The sequence below is a fragment of the Leiobunum rupestre genome, chromosome 4 (assembly GCF_980474605.1).
Source record: "Leiobunum rupestre chromosome 4, qqLeiRupe1.1.hap1, whole genome shotgun sequence".
NCBI lineage: Eukaryota > Metazoa > Arthropoda > Arachnida > Opiliones > Sclerosomatidae > Leiobunum > Leiobunum rupestre.
In genome coordinates this window covers 15,099,160-15,113,628 of record NC_143387.1, presented here as the reverse complement: position 1 = coordinate 15,113,628, position 14,469 = coordinate 15,099,160, and positions in this window count along the sequence as shown.

Here is a 14,469-nt window from a genome sequence, read left to right as displayed (position 1 = left end):
CGTTATTCTGGCCTCGCCAGTTAATGGGTTTTTGCCTAATTTCTTAGAGCTTAGTATTGAGCAATTTGATTTCTTCTCGGATTATTGTGGAGCAAAACGAGGCCAACGTATTTGGGATTTTAGTTTTCCGTTGCGATTAACTTTGTGGGGGCTGACCGTGATTCTGGCCCCGCCAGTTAATGGGTTATTGCCTAATTTCTTAGAACAAAGTATGGAGCAATTTTATTTCTTCTCGGATTATTGTGGAGGAAAACGAGGCTACGTATTTGGGATTTTATTTTCCGGTGCGATTAACTTTGTGGGGGCTGACCGTGATTCTGGCCCCGCCAGTTAATGGGTTTTTGCCTAATTTCTTAGAGCTTAGTATGGAGCAATTTGATTTCCTCTCGGATTATTGTGGAGCAAAACGAGGCCAACGTATTTGGGATTTTAGTTTTCCAGTGCGATTAACTTTGTGGGGGCTGACCGTGATTCTGGCCCCGCCAGTTAATGGGTTTTTGCCTAATTTCTTAGAGCTTAGTATGGAGCAATTTGATTTCTTCTCGGATTATTGTGGAGCTAACGAGGCCAACGTATTTGGGATTTTAGTTTTCCAGTGCGATTAACTTTGTGGGGGCTGACCGTGATTCTGGCCCCGCCAGTTAATGGGTTTTTGCCTAATTTCTTAGACCAAAGTATGGAGCAATTTGATTTCTTCTCGGATTATTGTGGAGCTAACGAGGCCAACGTATTTGGGAATTTAGTTTTCCGGTGCGATTAACTTTGTGGGGGCTGACCGTGATTCTGGCCCCGCCAGTTAATGGGTTTATGCCTAATTTCTTAGAGCTTAGTATGGAGCAATTTGATTTCTTCTCGGATTATTGTGGATTAAAACGAGGCCAAGGTAGTTGGGATTTTAGTTTTCCGGTGCGATTAACTTTGTGGGGGCTGACCGTGATTCCGGCCCCGCCAGTTAATGGGTTTTTGGCTTATTTCTTAGAGCTAAATATGGAGCAATTTGATTTCTTCTCGGATTATAGTGGAGCAAAACGAGGCCAACGCATTTGGGATTTTAGTTTTCCGGTGCGATTAACTTTGTGGGGGCTGACCGTTATTCTGGTCCCGCCAGATAATGGGTTTTTGCCTAATTTCTTAGAGCTTAGTATGGAGCAATTTGATTTCTTCTCGGATTATTGTGGAGCAAAACGAGGCCAACGTATTTGGGATTTAAGTTTTCCAGTGCGATTAACTTTGTGGGGGCAGACCGTGATTCTGGCCCCGCCAGTTAATGGGTTTTTGCCTAATTTCTTAGAGCTAAGTATGGATCAATTTGATTTCTTCTCGGATTTATGTGGAGCAAAACGAGACAAACGTATTTGGGATTTTAGTTTTCCGGTGAGATTAACTTTGTGTGGGCTGACCGTGATTCTGGCCCTGCCAGTTAATGGGTTTTTGCCTAATTTCTTAGAGCTAAGTATGGAGCAATTTGATTTATTCTCGGATTATTGTGGAGCAAAACGAGGCCAACGTATTTGGGATTTTAGTTTTCCAGTGCGATTAATTTTGTGGGGGCTGACCGTGATTCTGGCCCTGCCAACTAATGGGTTTTTGCCTAATTTCTTAGACCAAAGTATGGAGCAATTTGATTTCTTCTCGGATTATTGTGGAGCTAACGAGGCCAACGTATTTGGGAATTTAGTTTTCCGGTGCGATTAACTTTGTGGGGGCTGACCGTGATTCTGGCCCCGCCAGTTAATGGGTTTTTGGCTTATTTCTTAGAGCTAAATATGGAGCAATTTGATTTCTTCTCGGATTATAGTGGAGCAAAACGAGGCCAACGTATTTGGGATTTTAGTTTTCCGGTGCGATTAACTTTGTGGGGGCTGACCGTTATTCTGGTCCCGCCAGTTAATGGGTTTTTGCCTAATTTCTTAGAGCTTAGTATGGAGCAATTTGATTTCTTCTCGGATTATTGTGGAGCAAAACGAGGCCAACGTATTTGGGATTTAAGTTTTCCAGTGCGATTAACTTTGTGGGGGCAGACCGTGATTCTGGCCCCGCCAGTTAATGGGTTTTTGCCTAATTTCTTAGAGCTAAGTATGGAGCAATTTGATTTCTTCTCGGATTTATGTGGAGCAAAACGAGACAAACGTATTTGGGATTTTAGTTTTCCGGTGAGATTAACTTTGTGTGGGCTGACCGTGATTCTGGCCCTGCCAGTTAATGGGTTTTTGCCTAATTTCTTAGAGCTAAGTATGGAGCAATTTGATTTATTCTCGGATTATTGTGGAGCAAAACGAGGCCAACGTATTTGGGATTTTAGTTTTCCAGTGCGATTAATTTTGTGGGGGCTGACCGTGATTCTGGCCCTGCCAACTAATGGGTCTTTGCCTAATTTCTTAGAGCTAAGTATGGAGCAATTTGATTTCTTCTCGGATTATTGTGGAGCAAAACGAGGCCAACGTATTTGGGATTTTAGTTTTCCAGTGCGATTAACTTTGTGGGGGCTGATCGTGATTCTGGCCCCGCCAGTTAATGGGTTTTTGCCTAATTTCTTAGAGCTTAGTATGGAGAAATTTGATTTCTTCTCGTATTATTGTGGAGCAGAACGAGGCCAACGTATTTGGGATTTTAGTTTTCCAGTGCGATTAACTTTGTGGGGGCTGACCGTTATTCTGGCCCCGCCAGTTAATGGGTTTTTGCCTAATTTCTTAGAGCTTAGTATGGAGCAATTTGATTTCTTCTCGGATTATTGTGGAGCAAAACGAGGCCAACGTATTTGGGATTTTAGTTTTCCGTTGCGATTAACTTTGTGGGGGCTGACCGTGATTCTGGCCCCGCCAGTTAATGGGTTATTGCCTAATTTCTTAGAGCAAAGTATGGAGCAATTTTATTTCTTCTCGGATTATTGTGGAGGAAAACGAGGCTACGTATTTGGGATTTTATTTTCCGGTGCGATTAACTTTGTGGGGGCTGACCGTGATTCTGGCCCCGCCAGTTAATGGGTTTTTGCCTAATTTCTTAGAGCTTAGTATGGAGCAATTTGATTTCCTCTCGGATTATTGTGGAGCAAAACGAGGCCAACGTATTTGGGATTTTAGTTTTCCAGTGCGATTAACTTTGTGGGGGCTGACCGTGATTCTGGCCCCGCCAGTTAATGGGTTTTTGCCTAATTTCTTAGAGCTTAGTATGGAGCAATTTGATTTCTTCTCGGATTATTGTGGAGCTAACGAGGCCAACGTATTTGGGATTTTAGTTTTCCAGTGCGATTAACTTTGTGGGGGCTGACCGTGATTCTGGCCCCGCCAGTTAATGGGTTTTTGCCTAATTTCTTAGACCAAAGTATGGAGCAATTTGATTTCTTCTCGGATTATTGTGGAGCTAACGAGGCCAACGTATTTGGGATTTTAGTTTTCTAGTGCGATTAACTTTGTGGGGGCTGACCGTGATTCTGGCCCCGCCAGTTAATGGGTTTTTGCCTAATTTCTTAGAGCTTAGTATGGAGCAATTTGATTTCTTCTCGTATTATTGTGGAGCAGAACGAGGCCAACGTATTTGGGATTTTAGTTTTCCAGTGCGATTAACTTTGTGGGGGCTGACCGTTATTCTGGCCTCGCCAGTTAATGGGTTTTTGCCTAATTTCTTAGAGCTTAGTATGGAGCAATTTGATTTCTTCTCGGATTATTGTGGAGCAAAACGAGGCCAACGTATTTGGGATTTTAGTTTTCCGTTGCGATTAACTTTGTGGGGGCTGACCGTGATTCTGGCCCCGCCAGTTAATGGGTTATTGCCTAATTTCTTAGAACAAAGTATGGAGCAATTTTATTTCTTCTCGGATTATTGTGGAGGAAAACGAGGCTACGTATTTGGGATTTTATTTTCCGGTGCGATTAACTTTGTGGGGGCTGACCGTGATTCTGGCCCCGCCAGTTAATGGGTTTTTGCCTAATTTCTTAGAGCTTAGTATGGAGCAATTTGATTTCCTCTCGGATTATTGTGGAGCAAAACGAGGCCAACGTATTTGGGATTTTAGTTTTCCAGTGCGATTAACTTTGTGGGGGCTGACCGTGATTCTGGCCCCGCCAGTTAATGGGTTTTTGCCTAATTTCTTAGAGCTTAGTATGGAGCAATTTGATTTCTTCTCGGATTATTGTGGAGCTAACGAGGCCAACGTATTTGGTATTTTAGTTTTCCGGTGCGATTAACTTTGTGGGGGCTGACCGTGATTCTGGCCACGCCAGTTAATGGGTTTTTGCCTAATTTCTTAGAGCTTAGTATGGAGCAATTTGATTTCTTCTCGGATTATTGTGGAGCTAACGAGGCAAACGTATTTGGGATTTTAGTTTTCCAGTGCGATTAACTTTGTAGGGGCTGACCGTGATTCTGGCCCCGCCAGTTAATGGGTTTTTGCCTAATTTCTTAGAACAAAGTATGGAGCAATTTGATTTCTTCTCGGATTATTGTGGAGCTAACGAGGCCAACGTATTTGGGAATTTAGTTTTCCGGTGCGATTAACTTTGTGGGGGCTGACCGTGATTCTGGCCCCGCCAGTTAATGGGTTTTTGTCTAATTTCTTAGAGCTTAGTATGGAGCAATTTGATTTCTTCTCGGATTATTGTGGATCAAAACGAGGCCAAGGTAGTTGGGATTTTAGTTTTCCGGTGCGATTAACTTTGTGGGGGCTGACCGTGATTCCGGCCCCGCCAGTTAATGGGTTTTTGGCTTATTTCTTAGAGCTAAATATGGAGCAATTTGATTTCTTCTCGGATTATAGTGGAGCAAAACGAGGCCAACGTATTTGGGATTTTAGTTTTCCGGTGCGATTAACTTTGTGGGGGCTGACCGTTATTCTGGTCCCGCCAGTTAATGGGTTTTTGCCTAATTTCTTAGAGCTTAGTATGGAGCAATTTGATTTCTTCTCGGATTATTGTGGAGCTAACGAGGCCAACGTATTTGGGATTTTAGTTTTCTAGTGCGATTAACTTTGTGGGGGCTGACCGTGATTCTGGCCCCGCCAATTAATGGGTTTTTGCCTAATTTCTTAGAGCTTAGTATGGAGCAATTTGATTTCTTCTCGTATTATTGTAAAGCAGAACGAGGCCAACGTATTTGGGATTTTAGTTTTCCAGTGCGATTAACTTTGTGGGGGCTGACCGTTATTCTGGCCTCGCCAGTTAATGGGTTTTTGCCTAATTTCTTAGAGCTTAGTATGGAGCAATTTGATTTCTTCTCGGATTATTGTGGAGCAAAACGAGGCCAACGTATTTGGGATTTTAGTTTTCCGTTGCGATTAACTTTGTGGGGGCTGACCGTGATTCTGGCCCCGCCAGTTAATGGGTTATTGCCTAATTTCTTAGAGCAAAGTATGGAGCAATTTTATTTCTTCTCGGATTATTGTGGAGGAAAACGAGGCTACGTATTTGGGATTTTATTTTCCGGTGCGATTAACTTTGTGGGGGCTGACCGTGATTCTGGCCCCGCCAGTTAATGGATTTTTGCCTAATTTCTTAGAGCTTAGTATGGAGCAATTTGATTTCTTCTCGGATTATTGTGGAGCTAACGAGGCCAACGTATTTGGGAATTTAGTTTTCCGGTGCGATTAACTTTGTGGGGGCTGACCGTGATTCTGGCCCCGCCAGTTAATGGGTTTTTGCCTAATTTCTTAGAGCTTAGTATGGAGCAATTTGATTTCTTCTCGGATTATTGTGGATCAAAACGAGGCCAAGGTAGTTGGGATTTTAGTTTTCCGGTGCGATTAACTTTGTGGGGGCTGACCGTGATTCCGGCCCCGCCAGTTAATGGGTTTTTGGCTTATTTCTTAGAGCTAAATATGGAGCAATTTGATTTCTTCTCGGATTATAGTGGAGCAAAACGAGGCCAACGTATTTGGGATTTTAGTTTTCCGGTGCGATTAACTTTGTGGGGGCTGACCGTTATTCTGGTCCCGCCAGTTAATGGGTTTTTGCCTAATTTCTTAGACCAAAGTATGGAGCAATTTGATTTCTTCTCGGATTATTGTGGAGCTAACGAGGCCAACGTATTTGGGATTTTAGTTTTCTAGTGCGATTAACTTTGTGGGGGCTGACCGTGATTCTGGCCCCGCCAGTTAATGGGTTTTTGCCTAATTTATTAGAGCTTAGTATGGAGCAATTTGATTTCTTCTCGTATTATTGTGGAGCAGAACGAGGCCAACGTATTTGGGAATTTAGTTTTCCGGTGCGATTAACTTTGTGGGGGCTGACCGTGATTCTGGCCCCGCCAGTTAATGGGTTTTTGCCTAATTTCTTAGAGCTTAGTATGGAGCAATTTGATTTCTTCTCGGATTATTGTGGATCAAAACGAGGCCAAGGTAGTTGAAATTTTAGTTTTCCGGTGCGATTAACTTTGTGGGGGCTGACCATGATTCTCGCCCCGCCAGTTAATGGGTTGTTTATTAATTTCTTAGAGCAAAGTAAGGAGCAATTTGATTTCTTCTCGGATTATTGTGGAGCAAAATGAGGCCAACGTATTTGGGATTTTAGTTTTCCGGTGCGAGTAACTTTGTGGGGGCTGACCGTGATTCTGGCCCTGCCATCTATTGGGTTTTTGCCTAATTTCTTAGAGCAAAGTATGGATCAATTTGATTTCTTCTCGGATTATTTTGGAGCAAAACGAGGCCAACGTATTTGGGATTTTAGTTTTCCGGTGCGATTTACTTTGTGGGGGCTGACCGTGATTCTGGCCCCGCCAGTTAATGGGTTGTTGCTTAATTTCTTAGAGCTAATTATGGAGCAATTTGATTTTTTCTCGGATTATTGTGGAGCAAAACGAGGCCAACGTATTTGGGATTTTAGTTTTCCAGTGCGATTAACTTTGTCGGGGCTGACCGTGATTCTGGCCCCGCCAGTTAATGGGTTTTTGCCTAATTTCTTAGAGCTTAGTATGGAGCGTTTGATTTCTTCTCGGATTATTGTGGAGCAAAACAAGGCCAACGTATTTGGGATTTTAGTTTTCCAGTGCGATTAACTTTGTGGGGGCTGACCGTGATTCTGGCCCCGCCAGTTAATGGGTTTTTGCCTAATTTCTTAGAGCAAAGTATGGAGCAATTAGATTTCTTCTCGGATTATTGTGGAGCTAACGAGGCCAACGTATTTGGGATTTTAGTTTTCCGGTGCGATTAACTTTGTGGGGGCTGACCGGGATTCTGGCCCCGCCAGTTAATGGGTTTTTGCCTAATTTCTTAGAGCTTAGTATGGAGCAATTTGATTTCTTCTCGGATTATTGTGGAGCAAAACGAGGCCAAGGTATTTGGGATTTTAGTTTTCCGGTGCGATTAACTTTGTGGGGGCTGACCGTGATTCTGGCCCCGCCAGTTAATGGGTTTTTGCCTAATTTCTTAGAGCTAAATATGGAGCAATTTGATTTCTACTCGGATTATTGTGGAGCAAAACGAGGCCAAGGTATTTGGGATTTTAGTTTTCCGGTGCGATTAACTTTGTGGGGGCTGACCGTGATTCTGGCCCCGCCAGTTAATGGGTTTTTGCCTAATTTCTTAGAGCTTAGTATGGAGCAATTTTATTTCTTCTCGGATTATTGTGGAGGAAATCGAGGCCAACGTATTTGGGATTTTAGTTTTCTGGTGCGATTAACTTTGTGGGGGCTGACCATGATTCTGGCCCCGCCAGTTAATGGGTTTTTGCCTAATTTCTTAGAGCTTAGTATGGAGCAATTTTATTTCTTCTCGGATTATTGTGGATCAAAACGAGGCCAAGGTAGTTGGTATTTTAGTTTTCCGGTGCGATTAACTTTGTGGGGGCTGACCGTGATTCCGGCCCCGCCAGTTAATGGGTTTTTGTCTAATTTCTTAGAGCTAAATATGGAGCAATTTGATTTCTTCTCGGATTATTGTGGAGCAAAACGAGGCCAACGTATTTGTGATTTTAGTTTTCCGGTGCGATTAACTTTGTGGGGGCTGACCGTTATTCAAGCCCCGCCAGTTAATGGGTTTTTGCCTAATTTCTTAGAGCTAAATATGGAGCAATTTGATTTCTTCTCGGATTATTGTGGAGCAAAACGAGGCCAACGTATTTGGGATTTTAGTTTTCCGGTGCGATTAACTTTGTGGGGGCTGACCGTGATTCTGGCCCCGCCAGTTAATGGGTTTTTGCCTAATTTCTTAGAGCTTAGTATGGAGCAATTTGATTTCTTTTCGGATTATTGTGGAGCAAAACGAGGCCAACGTGTTTGGGATTTTAGTTTTCCAGTGCGATTAACTTTGTGGGGGCTGACCGTGATTCTGGCACCGCCAGTTAATGGGTTTTTGCCTAATTTCCTAGAGCAAATATGGAGCAATTTGATTTCTTCTCGGATTATTGTGGAGCTAACGAGGGCAACGTATTTGGGATTTTAGTTTTCCGGTGCGATTAACTTTGTGGGGGCTGACCGTGATTCTGGCCCCGCCAGTTAATGGGTTTTTGCATAATTTCTTAGAGCTTAGTATGGAGCTATTTGATTTCTTATCGGATTATTGTGGATCAAAACGAGGCCAAGGTAGTTGAAATTTTAGTTTTCCGGTGCGATTAACTTTGTGGGGGCTGACCGTGATTCCGGCCCCGCCAGTTAATGGGTTTTTGCCTAATTTCTTAGAGCTAAATATGTAGCAATTTGATTTCTTCTCGGATTATTGTGGAGCAAAACGAGGCCAACGTATCTGGGATTTTAGTTTTCCTGTGCGATTAACTTTGAGGGGGCTGACCGTAATTCTGGTACCGCCAGTTAATGGGTTTTTGCCTAATTTGTTAGAGCTTAGTATAGAGCAATTTGATTTCTTCTCGGATTATTGTGGAGCAAAACGAGGCCAACGTATTTGGGATTTTAGTTTTCCGTTGCGATTAACTTTGTGGGGGCTGACCGTGATTCTGGCCCCGCCAGTTAATAGGTTATTGGCTTATTTCTTAGAGCTAAGTATAGAGCAATTTGATTTCTTCTCGGATTATTGTGGAGAAAAACGAGGCCCACGTATTTGGGATTTTAGTTTTCCAGTGCGATTAACTTTGTGGGGGCTGACCGTTATTCTGGCCCCGGAAGTTAATGGGTTTTTGCCTAATTTCTTAGAGCTTAGTATGGAGCAATTGGATTTCTTCTCGGATTATTGTGGATCAAAACGATTCCAAGGTAGTTTGGATTTTAGTTTTCCGGTGCGATTAACTTTATGGGGGCTGACCGTGATTCCGGCCCCGCCAGTTAATGGGTTTTTGAATAATTTCTTAGAGCTAAATATGGAGCAATTTGATTTCTTCTCGGATTATTGTGGAGCAAAACGAGGCCAACATATTTGAGATTTTAGTTTTCCGGTGCGATTAACTTTGTGGGGGCTGACCGGGATTCTGGCCCCGCCAGTTAATGGGTTTTTGCCTAATTTCTTAGAGCTTAGTATGGAGCAATTTGATTTCTTCTCGGTTTATTGTGGAGCAAAACGAGGCCAAGGTATTTGGGATTTTAGTTTTCCGGTGCGATTAACTTTGTGGGGGCTGACCGTGATTCTGGCCCCGCCAGTTAATGGGTTTTTGCCTAATTTCTTAGAGCTAAATATGGAGCAATTTGATTTCTACTCGGATTATTGTGGAGCAAAACGAGGCCAAGGTATTTGGGATTTTAGTTTTCCGGTGCGATTAACTTTGTGGGGGCTGACCGTGATTCTGGCCCCGCCAGTTAATGGGTTTTTGCCTAATTTCTTAGAGCTTAGTATGGAGCAATTTTACTTCTTCTCGGATTATTGTGGAGGAAATCGAGGCCAACGTATTTGGGATTTTAGTTTTCTGGTGCGATTAACTTTGTGGGGGCTGACCATGATTCTGGCTCCGCCAGTTAATGGGTTTTTGCCTAATTTCTTAGAGCTTAGTATGGAGCAATTTTATTTCTTCTCGGATTATTGTGGATCAAAACGAGGCCAAGGTAGTTGGTATTTTAGTTTTCCGGTGCGATTAACTTTGTGGGGGCTGACCGTGATTCCGGCCCCGCCAGTTAATGGGTTTTTGTCTAATTTCTTAGAGCTAAATATGGAGCAATTTGATTTCTTCTCGGATTATTGTGGAGCAAAACGAGGCCAACGTATTTGTGATTTTAGTTTTCCGGTGCGATTAACTTTGTGGGGGCTGACCGTTATTCTGGCCCCGCCAGTTAATGGGTTTTTGCCTAATTTCTTAGAGCTAAATATGGAGCAATTTGATTTCTTCTCGGATTATTGTGGAGCAAAACGAGGCCAACGTATTTGGGATTTTAGTTTTCCGGTGCGATTAACTTTGTGGGGGCTGACCGTGATTCTGGCCCCGCCAGTTAATGGGTTTTTGCCTAATTTCTTAGAGCAAATATGGAGCAATTTGATTTCTTCTCGGATTATTGTGGAGCTAACGAGGGCAACGTATTTGGGATTTTAGTTTTCCGGTGCGATTAACTTTGTGGGGGCTGACCGTGATTCTGGCCCCGCCAGTTAATGGGTTTTTGCATAATTTCTTAGAGCTTAGTATGGAGCTATTTGATTTCTTATCGGATTATTGTGGATCAAAACGAGGCCAAGGTAGTTGAAATTTTAGTTTTCCGGTGCGATTAACTTTGTGGGGGCTGACCGTGATTCCGGCCCCGCCAGTTAATGGGTTTTTGCCTAATTTCTTAGAGCTAAATATGTAGCAATTTGATTTCTTCTCGGATTATTGTGGAGCAAAACGAGGCCAACGTATCTGGGATTTTAGTTTTCCTGTGCGATTAACTTTGAGGGGGCTGACCGTAATTCTGGTACCGCCAGTTAATGGGTTTTTGCCTAATTTCTTAGAGCTTAGTATGGAGCAATTTGATTTCTTCTCGGATTATTGTGGAGCAAAACGAGGCCAACGTATTTGGGATTTTAGTTTTCCGTTGCGATTAACTTTGTGGGGGCTGACCGTGATTCTGGCCCCGCCAGTTAATAGGTTATTGGCTTATTTCTTAGAGCTAAGTATAGAGCAATTTGATTTCTTCTCGGATTATTGTGGAGAAAAACGAGGCCCACGTATTTGGGATTTTAGTTTTCCAGTGCGATTTACTTTGTGGGGGCTGACCGTTATTCTGGCCCCGGAAGTTAATGGGTTTTTGCCTAATTTCTTAGAGCTTAGTATGGAGCAATTGGATTTCTTCTCGGATTATTGTGGATCAAAACGATTCCAAGGTAGTTTGGATTTTAGTTTTCCGGTGCGATTAACTTTGTGGGGGCTGACCGTGATTCCGGCCCCGCCAGTTAATGGGTTTTTGAATAATTTCTTAGAGCTAAATATGGAGCAATTTGATTTCTTCTCGGATTATTGTGGAGCAAAACGAGGCCAACATATTTGAGATTTTAGTTTTCCGGTGCGATTAACTTTGTGGGGGCTGACCGTGATTCTGGCCCCGCCAGTTAATGGGTTATTGCCTAATTTCTTAGAGCTAAGTATGGAGCAATTTGATTTCTTCTCGGATTATTGTGGAGAAAAACGAGGCTAACGTATTTGGGATTTTAGTTTTCCAGTGTGATTAACTTTGTGGGGGCTGACCGTTATTCTGGCCCCGCCAGTTAATGGGTTTTTGCCTAATTTCTTAGGGCTTAGTATGGAGCAATTTGATTTCTTCTCGGATTATTGTGGAGCAAAACGAGGCCAACGTATTTGGGATTTTAGTTTTCCGGTGCGATTAACTTTGTGGGGGCTGACCGTGATTCTGGCCCCGCCAGTAAATGGGTTTTTGCCTAATTTCTTAGAGCTAAGTATGGAGCAATTTGATTTCTTCTCGGATTATTGTGGAGCAAAACGAGGCCAACGTATTTGGGATTTTAGTTTTCCGGTGCGATTAACTTTGTGGGGGCTGACCGTGATTCTGGCACCGCCAGTTAATGGGTTTTTGCCTAATTTCTTAGAGCAAATATGGAGCAATTTGATTTCTTCTTGGATTATTGTGAAGCAAAACGAGGCCAACGTATTTGGGATTTTAGTTTTCCGTTGCGATTAACTTTGTGGGGGCTGACCGTGATTCTGGCCCCGCCAGTTAATGGGTTATTGGCTTATTTCTTAGAGCTAAGTATGGAGCAATTTGATTTCTTCTCGGATTATTCTGGAGAAAAACGAGGCCAACGTATTTGGGATTTTTATTTTCCAGTGCGATTAACTTTGTGGGGGCTGACCGTTATTCTGGCCCCGCCAGTTAATGGGTTTTTGCCTAATTTCTTAGAGCTTAGTATGGAGCAATTGGATTTCTTCTCGGATTATTGTGGATCAAAACGATTCCAAGGTAGTTTGGATTTAAGTTTTCCGGTGCGATTAACTTTGTGGGGGCTGACCGTGATTCCGGCCCCGCCATTTAATGGGTTTTTGAATAATTTCTTAGAGCTAAATATGGAGCAATTTGATTTCTTCTCGGATTATTGTGGAGCAAAACGAGGCCAACATATTTGGGATTTTATTTTTCCGGTGCGATTAACTTTGTGGGGGCTGACCGTGATTCTGGCCCCGCCAGTTAATGGGTTATTGCCTAATTTCTTAGAGCAAAGTTTGGAGCAATTTGATTTCTTCTCGGATTTTTGTGGAGGAAAACGAGGCCAACGTATTTGGGATTTTATTTTCCGGTGCGATTAACTTTGTGGGGGCTGACCGTGATTCTGGTCCCGCCAGTTAATGGGTTTTTGCCTTATTTCTTAGAGCTTAGTATGGAGCAATTTTATTTCTTCTTGGATTATTGTGGATCAAAACGAGGCCAAGGTAGTTGGGATTTTAGTTTTCCGGTGCGATTAACTTTGTGGGGGCTGACCGTGATTCCGGCCCCGCCAGTTAATGGGTTTTTGTCTAATTTCTTAAAGCTAAATATGGAGCAATTTGATTTCTTCTCGGATTATTGTGGAGCAAAACGAGGCCAACGTATTTGGGATTTTAGTTTTCCGGTGCGATTAACTTTGTGGGGGCTGACCGTTATTCTGGCCCCGCCAGTTAATGGGTTTTTGCCTAATTTCTTAGAGCTAAATATGGAGCAATTTGATTTCTTCTCGGATTATTGTGGAGCAAAACGAGGCCAACGTATTTGGGATTTTAGTTTTCCGGTGCGATTAACTTTGTGGGGGCTGACCGTTATTCTGGCCCCGCCAGTTAATGGGTTTTTGCCTAATTTCTTAGAGCTTAGTATGGAGCAATTTGATTTCTTCTCGGATTATTGTGGAGCAAAACGAGGCCAACGTATTTGGGATTTTAGTTTTCCGTTGCGATTAACTTTGTGGGGGCTGACCGTGATTCTGGCCCCGCCAGTTAATGGGTTATTTTCTAATTTCTTAGAGCTAAGTATGGAGCAATTTGATTTCTTCTCGGATTATTGTGGAGCAAAACGAGGCCAACGTATTTGGGATTTTAGTTTTCCGTTGCGATTAACATTGTGGGGGCTGACCATGATTCTGGCCCCGCCAGTTAATGGGTTATTGCCTAATTTCTTAGAGCAAAGTATGGAGCAATTTGATTTCTTCTCGGATTATTGTGGAGCAAAACGAGGCCAACGTATTTGGGATTTTAGTTTTCCGTTGCGATTAACTTTCTGGGGGCTGACCGTGATTCTGGCCCCGCCAGTTAATGGGTTATTTTCTAATTTCTTAGAGCTAAGTATGGAGCAATTTGATTTCTTCTCGGATTATTGTGGAGCAAAACGAGGCCAACGTATTTGGGATTTTAGTTTTCCGTTGCGATTAGATTTGTGGGGGCTGACCGTGATTCTGGCCCCGCCAGTTAATGGGTTATTGCCTAATTTCTTAGAGCAAAGTATGGAGCAATTTCATTTCTTCTCGGATTATTGTGGAGGAAAACGAGGCCAACGTATTTGGGATTTTAGTTTTCCGGGGCGATTAACTTTGTGGGGGCTGACCGTGATTCTGGCCCCGCCAGTTAATGGGTTTTTGCCTAATTTCTTAGAGCTTAGTATGGAGCAATTTTATTTCTTATCGAATTATTGTGGAGGAAAACGAGGCCAACGTGTTTGGGATTTTAGTTTTCCAGTGCGATTAACTTTGTGGGGGCTGACCGTGTTTCTGGCCCCGCCAGTTAATGGGTTTTTGCCTAATTTCTTAGAGCTTAGTATGGAGCAATTTGATTTCTTCTCGGATTATTGTGGAGCAAAACGAGGCCAACGTGTTTGGGATTTTAGTTTTCCAGTGCGATTAACTTTGTGGGGGCTGACCGTGATTCTGGCCCCGCCAGTTAATGGGTTTTTGCCTAATTTCTTAGAGCAAAGTATGGAGCAATTTGATTTCTTCTCGGATTATTGTGGAGCTAACGAGGCCAACGTATTTGGGATTTTAGTTTTCCGGTGCGATTAACTTTGTGGGGGCTGACCGTGATTCTGGCCCCGCCAGTTAATGGGTTTTTGCCTAATTTCTTAGAGCTTAGTATGGAGCAATTTGATTTCTTATCGGATTATTGTGGATCAAAACGAGGCCAAGGTAGTTGAAATTTTAGTTTTCCGGTGCGATTAACTTTG